Source organism: Dermochelys coriacea, chromosome 25 (assembly GCF_009764565.3).
Source record: "Dermochelys coriacea isolate rDerCor1 chromosome 25, rDerCor1.pri.v4, whole genome shotgun sequence".
NCBI classification, from domain to species: Eukaryota; Metazoa; Chordata; order Testudines; family Dermochelyidae; genus Dermochelys; species Dermochelys coriacea.
In genome coordinates, this window is record NC_050092.1 from 3,421,301 (window position 1) to 3,439,083 (window position 17,783).

Below are 17,783 nucleotides of genomic sequence, written 5' to 3' on the forward strand. Positions count from 1 at the left end.
AGTGGAGTTCCTCAGGGATCAGTTTGGGGACCAATCTTATTTAATCTTTTTATTACTGACCTCGGCACAAAAAGTGGGAGTGTGCTAATAAAGTTTGCAGATGATACAAAGCTGGGAGGTATTGCCAATTCAGAGAAGGATCGGGATATTATACAGGAGGATCTGGATGACCTTGTAAACTGGAGCAATAGTAATAGGATGAAATTTAATAGTGAGAAGTGTAAGGTTATGCATTTAGGATTAATAACAAGAATTTTAGTTATAAGCTGGGGACGCATCAATTAGAAGTAATGGAAGAGGAGAAGGACCTTGGAGTACTGGTTGATCATAGGATGACTATGAGCTGCCAATGTGCTATGGCTGTGAAAAAAGCTAATGTGGTTTTGGATGCATCAGGAGAGATATTTCCAGTAGGGATAAGGAGGTTTTAGTACCATTATACAAGGCACTAGTGAGACCTCACCTGGAATACTGTGTGCAGTTCTGGTCTCCCATGTTTAAAAAGGATGAATTCAAACTGGAGCAGGTCCAGAGAGGGCTACTAGGATGATCCGAGGAATGGAAAACTTGTCTTATGAAAGGAGACTTAAGGAGCTTGGCTTGTTTAGCCTAACTAAAAGAAGGTTGAGGGGAGATATGATTGCTCTCTATAAATATATCAGAGGGATAAATACAGGAGAGGGAGAGGAATTATTTAAGCTCAGCACCAATGTGGACACAAGAACAAATGGGTATAAACTGGCCATCAGGAAGTTTAGACTTGAAATTAGAAACTAAAGGTTTCTAACCATCAGAGGAGTGAAGTTTTGGAATAGCCTTCCAAGGGAAGCAGTGGGGGCAAAAGATCTATCTAGCTTTAAGATTCTACTCGATAAGTTTATGGAGGAGATGGTATGATGGGATAATGGGATTTTGGTAAGTAATTGATCTTTAAATATTCAGGGTAAATAGGACTAATCCCCTGAAATGGGATTAGATGGATGGGATCTGAGTTACCCAGGAAAGAATTTTCTGTAGTATCTGGCTGGTGAATCTTGCCCATATGCTCAGGGTTTAGCTGATCGCCATATTTGGGGTCAGGAAGGAATTTTTCTCCAGGGCAGATTGGAAGAGGCCCTGGAGGTTTTTCGCCTTCCTCTGTAGCATGGGGCACGGGTCACTTGAGGGAGGATTCTCTGCTCCTTGAAGTCTTTAAACCACGATTTGAGGACTTCAATAGCTCAGACATAGGTGAGGTTTTTCGTACGAGTGGGTGGGTGAGATTCTATGGCCTGTGTTGTGCAGGAGGTCGGACTAGATGATCAGAATGGTCCCTTCTGACCTTAGTATCTATGAAAAAACTACACACACACAGGTCAGGGAAAGTGTGAGATCCTTACTGAACGGGGGAGGCAACCTAGTGACAAATGATGTGGAAAAAGCTGAAGTACTCAATGCTTTTTTTTTGCCTCAGTCTTCACAGACAAGGTCAGCTCCCAGACTGCTGCACTGGGCAACACAATATGGGGAGGAGGTGAGCAGCCCTTAGTAGTGAAAGAAAACGTTAAGGGCTATTTAGAAAAGCTGGACATGCACAAGTCCATGGGGCTGGATGCACTGCATCCAAGGATGCTGGGAGACTTGGCGGAAGTGATTGCAGAGCCATTGACTATATCTTTGAAAACTCGTGCCAATCAGGGAAGGTCCCGGACAATTGGAAAAAGGCAAAAATAGTGCCCATCTTTAAAAAAGGGAAGAAGGAGAATCCGGAGAACTACAGCCCAGTCAGCCTCATCTCTGTCCCCGGAAAAATCATGGAGCAGGTCCTCAAGGCATCCATTTTGAAGCACTAGTCAACATGGATTCACCAAGGGCAAGTCATGCCTGACTAACCTGATTGCCTTCCATGATGAGATAACTGGCTCTGTGGATATGGGGAAAGCGGTGGACATGATACGCCTTGACTTTAGCAAAGCTTTTGATACAGTCTCCCACAGTATTCTTGCCAGCAAGTAAAAAAAGTATTTATTAGATGAATGCACTATAAGGTGGATAGAAAACTGACTAGATCATCGGGCTCAACAGGTAGCAATGAATGGCTCGATGTCTAGTTGGCAGCCAATATCAAGCGGAATGCCCCAGGGGTCAGTCCTAGGGCCGGTTTTGTTCAACAGCTTCATTAATGATCTGGATGATGAGATGAATTGCACCCTCAGCAAGTTCGCGGATGACACTAAGCTGGGGGAGAGGTAGACGTGCTGGAGGGTAGGGATAGGGTCCAGAGCGACCTAGACAAATTGGAGGATTGGGCCAAAAAGAAATCTGATGAGGTTCAACAAGGACAAGTGCAGAGTCCTGCACTTAGGATGGAAGAATCCCATGCACCGCTACAGGCTGGGGACCGACTGGCTAAGTGGCAGTTCTGCAGAAAAGGACCTGGGGATTACAGTGGACAAGAAGACAGAAATGAGTCAACAGTGTGCCCTTGTTGCCAAGAAGGCCAACAGCATATTGGGCTGCATTAGTAGAAGCATTGCCAGCAAATTGAGGGAAGTGATTATTATTTGTTAGTCTCTAAGGCCCCTCTATTTGTCACTGGTGAGGCCACGTCTGGAGTATTTTGTATTCCCTCTGAGCTCTGCCGCCTGCCATGGGCCCTGCCTGTTTGCTCCTCTGACCCCGTTCACTCTCCCCACCGTCCTCTCTGGGCCTCTCAACTCTCCCCTACCAGCTTCTCTGGGCCACCCCCGTCTCCCCTAATGCCTCCTTTGGGCCTTGTGTGTCTGTCCAGGGACCTTCTGCTCACCCTTTAGCTGGGCCAGCTCCATGCCCTGGAGTAAGAGCTGGATCCCTTCCAGTCTCTTCCCAAAAACCCTTTCATCTCGCTAGACTTGGCTGGGGGTGGAAGGCTCATCAGGGAGCAGCTGGCTCCGGGGCCTGGTGCCAGGATCTCTTCCATCACCATTAGCGAACAATGCCAGGAATCATTATACACACACAGGCTCTGGCTCTAAAACACTCTTGCTTGGAAACCATTTTTCTGTTTTCAATTTCAGCTTCTGCAGAGTGACCGAGAGGAGCAGAGGTGGGGACAGGACAGTTTCCATATTGTCCTCAGACAGGCAGCCTGGAGCATTCAGAGAGGTTGGAACCATAGTAATTACGTGTCACACAGACGCTAACACCATCAGCAGCATGGGGATCTCAAAGCACCATACACACACCAGCCCCGGCAGAGTGGAGGAAATAGTATCATGCAGGCAACACCCCCATGATCACACACAGCCAACCACAGGGGCTCAACTCTCTCGTGCCTCTCCTAAGCACTCAACCATGTTCCCCTCCCCAAGCCGCAGCAGAACGCAGGAAACCTGGCTAGTGGTCCCCTGTCCTCATCACTAGTCACCTCCCTCTCCCTGAGCGGGGGCTAGAACCCAGCATGCCTGGCTCCTAGGCCGGGGCCTCGTCCCCAGATTACGCGTCATCCTGGTTACAAAACTGACACACTTCCAAAGTGATCACACCCAGCCAACCTCTCAGTCTGTGCTTCAAAGGAAACCTGCCCAACACCCTCAGAGATCAGCCTGGGAGCTTCGATTCCTACCTCTGCTAGGCGCTAAAACCATGGACCCAAAAGATACCCTGCTCCTACGGCGCATTACCCTGCTGCCTGCTGCCTTCATTGCCCACTTCACTGGAAGGGTCTCCTATAACATGGGTGAACCCCCCTCATGCTTAACAATTGGTCCCCCCTTGTATTTAAGTCGTGGTGGGCATCTGCAATCGACCACCAGACCAGGAGGAGGAGGTAGACGAGCCTTTCTTCGGACAACTAACAGAAGTTTCCAGATCACAGGCTCTGGTTCTCACGGGGGACTTCAATCACCCTGACATCTGCTGGGAGAGCAATACAGCAGCGCGTGGACAATCCAGGAAGTTTTTGGAGAGTGTTGGGGACAACTTCCTGGTACAAGAGCTGGAGGAACCAACTAGGGGCCATGCTCCTCTTGACCTGCTGCTCACAAACAGGGAAGAATTGGTAGGGGAAGTAGAAGAGGGTGACAACCTGGGCAGCAGTGACCATGAGATGGTCGAGTTCAGGATCCTGACACAAGGAAGAAAGGAGAGCAGCAGAATACGGACCCTGGACTTCAGATAAGCAGACTTTGTCTGCCTCAGGGAACTGATGGGCAGGATCCCCTGGGAGAATAACATGAGGGGGAAAGGAGTCCAGGAGAGCTGGCTGTATTTTAAAGAATCCTTATTGAGGGCGCAGGAACAAACCATGCTGATGTGCAGAAAGAATAGCAAATATGGCAGGAGACCAGCTTGGCTTAACAGTGAAATCTTTGGTGAGCTTAAACACAAAAAGGAAGCTTACAAGAAGTGGAAAAAAGAAAAGCAGTACTTGTGGCACCTTAGAGACTAACAAATTTATTAGAGCATAACCTTTCGTGAGCTACAGCTCACTTCATCGGATGAAGGAATAAGCTCTCTAACAGAAACGTGGACAGATAACTAAGGAGGAGTATAAAAATATTGCTCGAGCATGCAGGGGTGTAATCAGGAAGGCCAAAGCACAATTGGAATTGCAGCTAGCAAGGAGCGTTAAGAGTAACAAGAAGGGTTTCTACAGGTATGTTAGCAACAAGAAGGTATGGGAAAGTGTGGGACCCTTACTGAATGGGGGAGGCAACCTAGTGACAGATGATGTGGAAAAAGCTGAAGTACTCAATGCTTTTTTTGCCTCTGTCTTCACAGACAAGGTCAGCTCCCAGACTGGGCAATACAGTATGGGGAGGAGGTGAGCAGCTCTCAGTGGTGAAAGAACAGGTTAAGGACGATTTAGAAAAGCTGGACATGCATCAGTCCATGGGGCCGGATTCAACACATCCGAGGGTGCTGAGGGAATTGGCTGACGTTGGAGTAGGTCCTCAAGGAATCCATTTTGAAGCACTTGGAGGAGAGGAAGGTGATCAGGAACAGTCAGCATGGATTCATCAAGGGCGAGCACTGGAATGGGTTTCCTAGGGTAGTGGTGGAATCTCCATTCTTAGAGGTTTTTAAAGCCTGGCTTGACAAAGCCCTGGCTGGGATGATTTAGTTGGGGTTGGTCCTGCTTTGAGCAGGGGGTTGGACTAGATGACCTCCTGAGGTCTCTTCTAACCCTAATCTTGTATGATTCCATGATTCTATGTTGGCTCTGGATTAAAGCTGCTCCTGGGGAGGCTCACTGGAATCAGCATCTCAGTCTTTCATGAACCCAGGGATTACTCTTCTCTCTCAGCTCTGGGCTCCCTATGGCTTGTCACTGCAGACATGAGAGTGGCTGAAGGGGAGGGAGATGTGATGAATGAAGCAAGAGATGGGCTGATGTGATGAATGAACAGACCCTGTGTGGGGCAGAGACACCTCTTCAACTTCACTAGAGTTTCTGGGGCGAATCTGAGAGGATTCCAGGCTTGACTCCTCTCACGGAGTCTCTGGGCGATGGTCTGGAACTGCTTCCTACGAAGCCAGTCAGGACTCTGGGGAAGTCTCCTTTCTGAGAGCAGACTGTCTTCAGGACACACAGCTCACACAACTTCCACCTTCGTGGGTCTGACCTCGGAGCATTCAGCATCCTCTGCCCCTCTGTGCGCTTCCCACAGCAAGTCCGCTCAGGCTCAGTCAGGCGTGACTCTCAGCCAGTCAGTAAAACAGAAGGTTTATTAGATGACAGGAACATGGTCTAACACAGAGCTTGTAGGTGCAGAGAACAGGACCCCTCAACTGGGTCCATTTTGGGGGGCAGTGAGCCAGACAACCACATCTGTACTTCACTGCATGTCCCCAGCCAGCCCCAAACTGCCTCCCCCTCCAGCCCCTCCTCCTCTGAGCTTTGTCCCTTTCCCGAGCCAGGAGGTCACCTGATTCCTTTGTTCTCCAACCCTTTAGCTCTCACCTTGCAGGGGGGAAGGACCAGGCCATCAGTTGCCAGGAAACAGGGTGTCGGCCATTCTCTGAGTCCAGACCCCTGCACACACCTGCCCTCTAGGGCTCTGCAATGATCATACACCCTTATCCCACCACCTAGATACTTAAGAACTGCATAGGGGAAACTGAGGCACCCCCACAATATTCAGAGGAAACATTAAGAACAGTCCCGCTTCATCACAACTCCTCTGCTGGGTTCTCCAAGGGAAGCAAATGTGCTGAGACCTTGCATGGACGGGAGCTGACCCTGGGCCTCCTGGGCAGGATTTCAGCCCTGAGCATCCAGGATCATCTTGAGAGGGTCTCAAGTCCTGGTGGGCGCTAGGGTTCGGATTCCTTGGGTATGCATTCCAAAGTGACGAGTGATTTGGGGGGACCCAACATGAGATGCCCTCAGGGGACTTGAGCACCCACCTAGAGAGAATCAGGGTCCTTTAAGGGATCACAAGTTGGGCCTCCAAAACCACTAGTTGCCTTGGGAAACCTGGGCTACTCTGCCTGGACTCCAAACCCATCTCACTCCCATTCACCCCACCCTGAAGCCAGTTTCCCCAGCTGCGGCAATCAGCTCCTTACTTATCACCTTCGCCCACCCGTCCTGGAGCTGGGACCTCCTGGATTTATCAATGCCCAGGCCAGATGGGGCCAGCCTGTCCTTCTGGATTCCCCAGGCCGGAGAAGGCTGCCCAGTCGTTCCTGTGCCCAGCCCAGGGCTCGTGTTGAGCTGGAGCATATTTTTTTCAGTCAGTCCTCAAGTAAGTATCCCAATTGATGGCAAATCCCACACCTGACTAGGTGAGTCATTCCCATGGCTAATCACCCTCCCATGTAAAACAGGCCTTGGATTTTAGTCTCAACTAATCTAGCATCAGTTTCCAGCCCCTGGATCTCACTCAGCCTTTGTCTGCTCCATTAAGGATGCTCTGCTCTCAGAGATCTTCCCCCAGGTAGGAGCTTAATCTCGTCCCAGCCAGGAAATAGCTTATGCGTCTTCAGCTTCCCACCGTGAGGCAGGTTCTCCAGACCCCAAATTGTTCTTGTAGCTCTTCTGAACCCTCTCTGATTTTTCCACTTCCTTCTCCTCCCATTCAGAAAGGACGTATTTCAATGGTTTTTAATTAGACATCTGTCTTCTACGCTGCCCAGTGACTGAGCTCAGTGACTGAGCCACCAGTGTGTCCATAGTTCTTCTCCTCTGGCTCTGCTCATCTGCTCCCCTCCTCTGCCCCTCCGCAAGGCTCCCTCTGCCCTTCAGTCTCATCATGTGGAGAGGCTGAGCCAGATGGGCCAGCAGGGCTGGGGAAAATGCTGGCCCTTTTCTGGAGCCAGGCTGGACATGGTCAGAGTGGCTAAGCAAGTCTTTTCCGCTGTATGCGGCAGGTTCAGGGACAAATGTGTCCTCTGCTCCACCAGGGTCCCTGGCCATTAGCCAAAACAGCCCAGCAGCTCCCAGAGCCCACATGGATCTGCCTCGGATCCCATCGGGGCCTTGTCTGGTGCAAACCAAACCCGTGGGCTGTGGGGCGGGGGTGTGAATGAGCGCTGGGGAATCGTTGGAGGCAACCCTGTGTGAGGGGCTCTTCCTGATGAGCCTGATCCTACAATCCCCGCAGAGGAGATCACCCCCTCGGTCTGCTCACCTGTCCCGAGGACAGCAGGGTCAGCCCCATGCAGAATGATGCTTGACACGGCCTATAGGAGGTGCTCAAAGTCAGCTTTGTCCCCCATGGGCAGGTGGGGAAATGGAGGCACGAAGAGGTGAAGCCACAGGTCTGGGGCTAGAGCTTGGATCGTCTAGCAGCCCTGCTCCTGCATCTCAGCCACAGGGCTGCTTGGCCGTTCTCCAGTGAGCCCAAGGGGCAGGTGGTGGTGGTGAGTAATAGGCACACTGAGCACTTCCCTTTTCATTCCACCCCTGCGGGCACCTCCCTGCTAGTTGCTTCTCCTCTGGGCCCGGCTGCAGCAGCCAAGGGAGAACAGCTGGGAGTGAATGCACCAGCCCAGCGGGTTGCAGGCCAGGAAGTGTGGGAGGGCACCTGGGACAGACAAGACTTGATGGAAGCAGAGATCCCAGGCAGGCCAAACTTTGGGGCGAGGGAGCTGTGAGCACTGGGCTAGCCTGGGGGAACGGGGCAGAGAAAGGGTGAGGGAGGGAGCTCGGCCTGACACTAGGGGCAGAGCTGGCCAGGGGTTCAAGCCAGGCCCCAGGGGCTGTGAGTTGCTAGTGTCCTGCCATCTGCCACAGTATTGTAGGCTGCACTGTTCACACAGGCCCTGCTCAAAAGTAGCATTTCCAGTGGGGCTGGGCACCTTCAAAGCAACAGAGATCAAAGGGTCCCATCCATCTGCGCCAGATGCCTTGGCTGCTCGCAGCACTGACTTCTGGCGGGGGGCTGCAGAGTGTCAGACCTGCCAGATCGGGATGAGGGGAAACACCCCGGTTGCTAGGCCAGGCCAGATAAATAGGAGCAGCATCCAAAGCAGAGTGACCTAGAAAGTGGGTTGGCTGCATCTCCGGCAGCATCAGACCCCAGGCGCTGTGACTGTGTTGGGAGTCACACGCTGCGAAGGGTCAGGGCTGGTCAGGGCTTGGTTGGGAGAGTGCCATGGAAAGCTTGCAGAGGGGTGGAGCTGCAGTAGGCGCCCTCCTAACTTCTGATGTGGAGTTAGGGGGTGCTGTGGAGTCGTTCACTGGGGAGGTATTGCCCAGATTTGGTCATTAAAGATCCCAGGGCACAAGAACAGCGATGTTACGCCTGGGGTCCTGCCGAGTTTCCTCCAGCCTTCCTATGCACAATTCCCCTGCAGTTTCACTTGCATGCACTACTCTTCAGTTCCTGGCTTAAGCTGATGAATGAGGCTGCTGTTCAACACCTGACAAGTCCCACCCCAGCGGCAGCTGTATTTCAGTGGCAGGCACCGTGATTCCCCTGGTTTATAAAACCCTCTGGGGAGGGTGACATTTGCTATAAAATTGGATGCTACTACTCTAAATCTCGTAGCTATTGTTATTTGCATTACTAGCACCCTAGATACGAACAGTTGTGCTTGGTTCTGCAGGCTGCTCAGAATAGCCCTGGCCTAAGGGGGTGAGGAACACTCAGTCCGCAGCCCGGTGGGAGCCCAGACCAGCAGCGTGCGTTCTTCGGGAAAGGGCTTATTCCATACCGGCTGCCCCCTCTGAGCTGCAGTGGCCAGCTGAGCCTGTGGGGCCTTTCTTGCCTTCTTTAGCTGGCCCCGGGGTTAGTGAACTCGCTTGGGACACGGGACACCTGGGTTCACGTCTCTGTTTCACTGCGGACTCTCTCGGTGACATTGGCCAAACCACTTCTTCTCTGAGTTCCCCAGGTACACAATGGCCCTGCCCTGCTTCATAGGGGGCTGCGGGGCTAAAGGCTGTGGGGTGCTCAGATGCCACAGGAGTGGAGGCCAAATAAATACCTGTGCAAACCTGTTTTCCTCGCCCCTGGTAGCAGCAGCAGGTCATGCCTTCCTGCCCCTCAGAGTTCAGATCTTCATCGTGCTGGGGAATGTGAGTGTCAGGGCCCAGGTCAGCTGATTGGGCCAAATGCAATGGGGCTAGAAATAGTTGTGAATGTTCCCACTCGGGCTGGAGCTGGGCTTTGAGACCCTCCTCTTGTGCCATATTGCAAAGGCCAAGCTCCAGCCCAAGCACGCAGGGCTACACTGCTGTTCTAGCCCTGTATTGCAACCCCCAGGCAGCTGACCCTGTCTCTGAGCCTCGCTGCTGGGGGGTTTCTTTTCTTACAGTGTAGACAAACACCCCAGTCTTTTGCTCTTTCTCTAGGAGGGAGAATTCAGTCCCTGGGCTTAGGACACAGGGGAAAGTGATGCAATGCAAGGTGTGATAATGGAGGCTAGTGTGTATGCACACCACTGCTCACTAATGGACAGGACTAGAACTGCTGGGCTGTGTGTCACAGACCCCGTACAGCTAAGGGGGATTCTCCGTGAGTTCAGCTAGCTGGGACATGTGCTTTTGGAGCAGGAGGATCTGAGCTGTGTTCGAGATGCTGGGAAGACACAAAACAGCCATAGGATGTGTGTAAAACTCCCAAGCCTGGAGAGCCCCAGCTGCAGTGGCTTTCTGCTAGGGCAGTGACAGCAGGGGGACTCTGAGCTCAGACTGCCTCTGATGGGAAAGCCCCCAGTTGCATCCAGCAAACTCCCTGCTCCATGCCTCGCTGGGTGCAATGTGCAGTGAACTTGGCCAGGTTTGATCTGAGTGCCCTGGCTTGGGTAGCGCCGTGCCTGTGGGGAATGTCAACTTGCAATTGCTGGGGTAGCTCAGCTCCACTCCGCTCCCTTTGGGAAAGCAGTGCTTATAACTGCCTCTCTCCTTGGGGAGTCACTGCCCTGTTAGGAGAGGCAAGAAGCAGTGACAGGCCTCGCGTATAGTCTCAGTCCCAGGTACTCCTGGCCGCTAGGCATTGCTGCTGCCTTCCGGTGCAGCTTGGACCCTGACGGGGCGCGGGGTGGAGGGGCAGGTTTCTCCCAGCTGTGGGGCAGCTCCAGGACGTGCTGACCAATGCTAAGTCTGTTCCCTGTTCAGCCTGGCTTGGGGCTTCCCAGCCACAGTGACCTGCCTGCTGACAGCTCTGGCTGGTCGAGTCATCGTCTGTCATCTGCGGGTGATCTGGGACCAGCTCGCAGGGCCCGTGGTGTTGAGCAGGGCTAGGGATGGACTGCCCTGCCCCGGGGCAGTGGGATTCACCACATCATCAACACGTGAGGAACCAAGATTAAGATACCCAGCGCTGCTCACGTAGATTTCAGGAGAAGAAAAATGAGGGAGTGGAGGGGCGGGAGAGGGAGGCAAGGTTACAGCCAAGCTCTTTTGCTGGTAAATCAAAGTGATTGTGCATTATAAATATGAGTGTGAGATAAGCTACAATGTTAACCTGCCTAGTGAGCCATCCAGCCAGCATCTCTCTACTTCATCCTAGTCACCCATCCAGCCAGCTGCCCATCAGACACACTGCCCAAGAAGCTGTCTGCTCCTATTCCCTTGTCCACCCAGCTGTCCTGACTGGGGAGCTTAGGCTGGGTTTGTCTGGGGTTGTGGCTAACGCCCAGCAGTGCAACCCTGAAGAGCTGGGCTCTCTCCCTAGCTTGCTGGGTGATCTGGGGCAGATCAGGGAACCTCCTCGTGTCTCCAGCCTGCTCTGCACTTAGAACTTAGCTGGACATAGCTACGGTGCTCAGGGGTGTGAAACACCCGCATCCCTCAGCATCGCCGACCTACCCAGTGTCAGCACGGCCAGGCTGATGGCCACGCCCTTCCCTTGCTCAGGGAGGTGGTGTTACTACCGCCGCAGAAGGATCCCTCTGCCAGGGCCCGTTGGTCTCCAGCCCTGCTCCGTGAGGCACTCGGGTGCTAGTGGGCTCCGACCTGCCACCCAGTCACCCCCTAATGGAGCCAGAATTAGAAGTTCAACTCAGTCAGAGGGCTCCAGGCCTGGGATCTGACTGGAGGAGCTCCAGAGTCCTGACTGAGTCTCTGCTTGTATTTAAACCGAGCTCAGGAAATTGTCCATGCATCTGGGTTCCCCCTGCTTAGGGCTGCTTCCCCTGTGGTGCTCCTGCTGCCTGACCTGGCTGCCTCGTGGTCTGCCCTCTGGCCTGTCTCTGGATAACAGGATCTCCTGGAATCTGACCCAGCCCGACTCCTGCTCTGACCACTAGGTTGTCCTGGGCATGCCAACATGCGGTTACCTTGGAGCTATGCCACCATAACCCCACCATGCAGACAAGCAGCATCACCATCTAGAAAAGCGGGAAGAGTGACACGTTTCATTTACAGACTTTTTGTAAGATTCAGTTAATTCCTGTTTGTTAAGTGCTTTGAGATCCTTGGGTAGCAACAGACAGGCAATGTATTTATATCACAACTGAAACAGAGACACACCCAGAGCTAGTGTGTGTGGGTGTGTGTAGGTGTTGGGGGGTAGTGTGTGTGTGTGGGATGTCGGGTGGCAGTGGGGATGGCGTGTGTGTGTGTGTGAGTGGTGTGTGGGTGAGGATGAGGGATGGTATGTGGGTGTGGCCTGGGGTGTATGTGTGGGGTGTGTGTGAGTGGGGTGTACATGGTGGGGTTGATGGGGGGTGACCTGTGTGTGTAGGTGTGGGGTGTGTGTGTGGGGGGTGTGAGTGGGGTATGCATGGTGGGGGTGGTGGGGGTGTGTGTGTGGTTGGGTGGGGGTGTCTGGCTGTCCAGACACACACATATGCAATGTACGTTTGGGGTGCGGACACACAAGTTGATCAAAAGCGGAACAGTTCTGTCCCCAGATATGGCCATTCCGAACAGGTTCAGCTGAGCCTCCAGCCAATGGCACCTGTTAAATTAATGCCAATTGAAATGTGATGGGAGTGCCGGGTACCGGGCGCAAAACAGAGCAAATGCTCCATCACACACCCACAAGGGAATACTTTGGGGAGGTGGCTTGCCCAAGACCAAGTTGCTGGGATTGGAATATAGCCCTGCAGCCCTGCCCTAACCATTGGACTAAACAGCCTGCAATTGACAGCCTCTGCACCTACCTGTGATCCTGCTCATTTACCAGCTATGTCAACTGCGCTAACAGGGCCATCTTTGCCCAGCCTGCTGCCTTCCTTGGGGAGACCTTGATTGTCACCTTCACTACCTTAGCAAATCAGGGTGCCGGGGCTCACCTGCTGGGGGATGTGCTCAGTCGACAATTAGAGGAATTTCTGACTGATAAATTTAGCTGTAGGCAAACACTCTGCATCCTTCTTCCCATGCAGCTATAGCAATGAAGCCAGCATTATTCAGGGTGCTTGACCCAGCCAGATGGTCCCTAGAACAGAGACTCCAATCCCACCTGGAACCTGTCTCTTCATTGGCATGGAATCCATTCTGACGTCACTGAATGTCCTAGGCTGTGAAGCGCCTTCTACAGAGCGATCTCTCTTCTTCCGGGTAATTAGTCATTGAGCCGATTGTTGGTGCAGAAGGGTGGCTGCGTAATTCATGATCCTTAACTTGCTGAAATCATTGGCAAAACTCCCCTTGACTTCAGTGCAAGCAGGAGCAGGTTTCAATGTGATCATTTGTTTCCAACGTGGCAGGGCCTGGGGGACAGGAACCAGGACTCCTGGGTTCTGATCTCAGCCTTGCCAAAGACTCACTTTGTGACTTCAGACAAGTCACCTGGGGCCCATTTCTGCAGCCTTTAATCATCTGAATGATCCTTACTCAAGAGTTGCAGAATCAGGCCCTCAGCTGCTAAGTACCTCAGTTTCCCTTCTGCACAATGGGTTTAACGATACTTCCCTATCCCATGGAGGGGGGGGGCTCAGTAATTGGCTTTGAGATCCCTGGGGATTTGGAAGGCAGTACTTTGCTATGATTCCTTGCTTCATTAATTGCTTTCACCAGCTGCTTTTCCTGGGGGGCGGTGGGGGGAAATGAATGCCTCCCCTCCGTTCTGCAGGATGAGGTTTTCCAGTCTATGCAGCACACTCTGTTTCCATCCCACCCCCTGTTGTGCTCCAGATGGGCAACTATTTATGGTCTTGTGATGCTTGCAAGACGGTGCCTTTCTGAGTCATTTCCTCACTCCTCGCCCCCCAGGACCCTCCACTAGGGTCTGCCCAGGGGTCCAGCTTCCTTTTTGCTGTAGGCTGTGGCATGTCACCACTGTGGGACAGTCCCAAGAGTGCAACTGAGCCTTCCCATGCACCTCCCCACTTGGTCCACGGCTTCAGTTCCCAATTCTCACTGTCCCATCCTCAGCTCCATCGCTGACCCCTGAACCCCGTCTGCCTCGCTCTCTCAGGGGAAGGAGCCAAGACAGCAGTTAAAAAGCTGCAGCCTCTCTTGGTCTGTCTCTCCTCCCCTCTGCACAGTCATCTCTCCCCCCACTCCCCCATCTGTGCTTCCATCAGCTGGGAAAGAGGTTCTTCAGCCAGCCACCCGCCAAGCAGGAGCGCCTCTCCTTTGTGGCACCACACCCCTTCTTTCCAGGGATCCCCCTAGGACCTAGCACGCCAAAGGTATGTGGAAAATAAAGTTGATTGGCACAGCGGTTTGAAAAAGAAAAAGGGCTTTGTTTAAAAAGAAACTTTAATTGTGAGTTACAGCCGCGGTGTGTTAATTTCACCCAGCTCAGAAGTTAACAACAGATGTTTGTGGTGGGGAAATATAGATAGAAACCAAGTCTGTTTGAGATCAGAGACTGAACCCAAGTGTCCGTCTGTGTGTATGCATCCCCTGCCTGGCATCCCTTCCCCACCAGCTGTAAAGATCTTCCACTTTTCCCTTTTATGGAACAGAGAAAAAATAAATAGGAATTCAGCCTCTTTCAATCACTGCCCGCCTGGATATCAGCAGGGTCGCTCTGTCAGAGCAGGGATGAAATCATGTGAAATGACTGGGTTTGCGGGAAGCAGTTTGTGACCAGCCTGTTTGGGCTGTGCGTGTCACTCATCTCATGCACGCTAGCTGTAGCTGTCTCTCTCTAGCTGAATTAAAGATGGACCCAAGTGCATGGTTTGGATCTGGAGCCAATTCCAGACATCCACCATGTTCTGATATGCTTGGTTCTGGCCCCTCTCTCCACGGAATCAAACAATTGAAGAGGAAAAGGCCTATTCACGGTTATTCCCTATGACACGTTCCCTGGAGCTTTGTCAGCCTTTGTTATAAAAGTCACACCATGGTGATCACAGCCTCAGGACATTCGTCCTGGTATCAAGCCTGAATTTTCATTTGCTTAATTTCAGCCTTTAACCCTCCCTGAGCGTGAGCTGAGCCCTCTCTAGCTTCAGTGCTTACAACCTTCAAATACTTGCAGGCTGTTATCATGTTCCTTGGGGTTGTCTCTTAGCCAAACCATAAACATTTCACTTTTGTAATCTCTCCTCGTCCGTCAGCCCTCCAGCCCCATAATCAGTCTTGTTGCTCTCCTCTGTGCTTGCCCCTGGATCTAGGCGGCAATATGCCCTTGGCTGAGTATGTCTAGTTAAGAGGGCTGTGACTTTCCCTTGGATTCTGAGGTCAGCAGCTGCCAGCCGAGTGGAACGAAAGGGGCTGGTTTGTACTAGCGACCCAGTGCAGGCTTTGAAGTGGGCGAGGTGGCTTATTGCAAGCAGGCCTGGGGGGCGATGCATGGCGGGCGCTCGGGGGAGGTCGATGTGACTGCTGTCTGTGCTGTGCTTCTATTCGGCTGGTTGAAGGCCATGAAGCTCGTGAGGCCAGCCGCTGCCCTCTGGGGTATCCCTGGGATTAGCACAGTTTGGCTCAGACCAATGCACATGAGCAGGACACCAGCTGCTCTGGCTGGCTTACAAGCGGCAGCGAGTGCTACACTGCTCTGAGCCCACAGGGCTGGCTCAGCCACGCAGCCCAGCACGGTCTCTCATGCGTATGGCTTCTCTCTGATGCACCTCCACGGATGGAGCCATGGGCTACCGAGGAAGAGATGGCCCAGGCTGGCAGAAAGCCAGATTCCGGCATGTGTGAGATGCTGCAATGGCCAGGGCTAAAGGGCCCCAGGGTGGGAGGGATAGCTCAGCGGTTTGAGCTTTGGCCTGCTAAACCCAGGGTTGTGAATTCAATCCTTGAGGGGGCCATTTAGGGATATGGGGCAAAAATTGGGGATTGGTCCTGCTTTGAGCAGGGGGTTGGACTAGATGACTTCCTAAGGTCCCTTCCAACCCTGAGATTCTATGATCTATGATGCTATGAGTCCAAATCAAAGCCCCGAGCCAGGCCCCTCCTGCTTGTATGGCAGGTTTGGCACTTGGCAGTGCAAGACAAGCCGCACAAGAACCTGGGGCCGAACCCCCTGGGGTTTGTGGTTTGGTCCCTCACTGTTCAGCACATGACCCCCAAACGCTGGTTTTATCTCCTGCCCTGGCCAGGCAGCTCCTGCTGAGGATGTGCCACGCAGCAGGACTCCAGCCCATAGCAAGGGGAGAGGATGTCAAGTTGGCCCTCCCTTTGCGTCTTTATTTTTGGCTTGGCAGTGTAGGGCAGTGGTCAGAGCAGGATTGCTAAGGGGGGTGTCCCCCATCCCTCTGGTGAGGGCCCTGCTAGTGCCTTCCCTCCCCAAAGTGAGTGCCCGCGTCCTGCGCCCCTCTTAGCCACCAGGGCCCAAACACACATGCAGGATGGGAGTCCATGAGAAATTTCCCCAGGGGTGGTGGAGAAAATGCCCCCAGGACCACCTGCAGAAAGCTGGGGACAGAGAGCTCTAAGAAGCGGGGCATATACTTGGTGCTGGCTGGCCAAGCCCTGGAGAACATACTGTGGGGGAGAGGCCTGCATCAGCTGGGACAGCTGGGAGAAGGGGCCAGCCCAGCCTCTCCCCGGTTTGGCTTACTGCTCCTTAGCTAAGACCTTTGCAGGGGCCAGGGGCCAGATTCTCCTGTCAGTCACACTGGCATCGGCCTGGAGCTGCGCACTGGCCCTGCTCCCACTTTGTACCTGTGGAAACGAGAGCAGAATCTGACCCAAGATGCTTTGTCCTTTGAGACCCATGGAGCCTCCTGAAGTCACCATGCTGCTCAGCAACATTGCAAGGGACAATGAGGCACAAGAGAAACCAGAGATGCCGGCAGTGCGCCTACCCACGCTCCTGTCAGTCGCTTTGCCTACCCACGCTCCTGTCAGTCGCTGCCCATGCCCATGGCAGCTGAGTGCCAGTGGAACTAGTATAACCGCAGCATGAGGCATCCAATGCATCCAATGCACCCAACCAACGCCTTTATCGGGAGAAAAGTGATTTAGAAAACCACACGGTGGATGATAAAACAAACCTGAGTCTGTAAAAGCCAAAGGGTGCGTGCACTAAACTTGGCTCGCTTTCCCCCAACAATGTCAACAGCACGCTGCGCAAGGAGTTAACACCAGCTGCAGTGCCTTGAAAATTCACCCTGGCTGTGTGTTTTATTGGTGTTAGACAAACATGAAGCCCTGGCAGCAAAGCACCCACACCTCTGCCCTGGGCTGCTGAGCAACTCCAGGATCCAGAGAGCCACACTCTACTCCCAGGGACCCTGTTCCTGCAATCAGCTCCATGCAGGTGAAGCCTCGTGTTCGTGACATGGATCTGACACCAAGAGCCAGGCATAGTTTTTGTATTGTCTCTACCAGCCCTCAATGAAACACAGCTTAGGGCAGCCTGTGAGTTCCCAGCTGCAACTAATTTGTTCTCACTGCTGGCCATTTGCATGGACCGCATTACAATGAGCTGGCTTAATTATGTTCCAGAGAGGGGGGTGTGACGAAGCGGGACTGTTCTTAATGTTTTCTCTGAATATTGTGGAGGTGCCTCAGTTTCTCCTATGCAGTTCTTAAGTGTCTAGGTGGTGGGATAAGGGTGGATGATCGTTGCAGAGCCCAAGGGGGCAGGTGTGTGCAGGGGTCTGGACACAGAGAATGGCCGACACCCTGTTTCCTGGCAACTGATGGCCTGGCCCTTCCCCCCCTGCAAGGTGAGAGCTGAAGGGCTGGAGAACAAAGGAATCCGGTGACCTCCTGGCTCAGGAAAGGAACAAAGCCCAGAGGAGGAGGGGCTGGAGAAAGTTTCAGTTTGGGGCTGGCTGGGGACATGGAGTGAAGTGCAGACGTGGTTGTCTGGCTCACTGCCCCCCAAGATGGACCCAGCTGAGGGGTCCTGTTCTCTGCACCTACAAGTTCTGTTTTAGACCATGTTCCTGTCATCTAATAAGCCTTCTGTTTTACTGGCTGGCTGAGAGTCACGTCTGACTGTGGAGTTGGGGTGCAGGACCCCTGGCTTCCCCAGGACCCTGCCTGAGTGGACTCGCTGTGGGAAGCG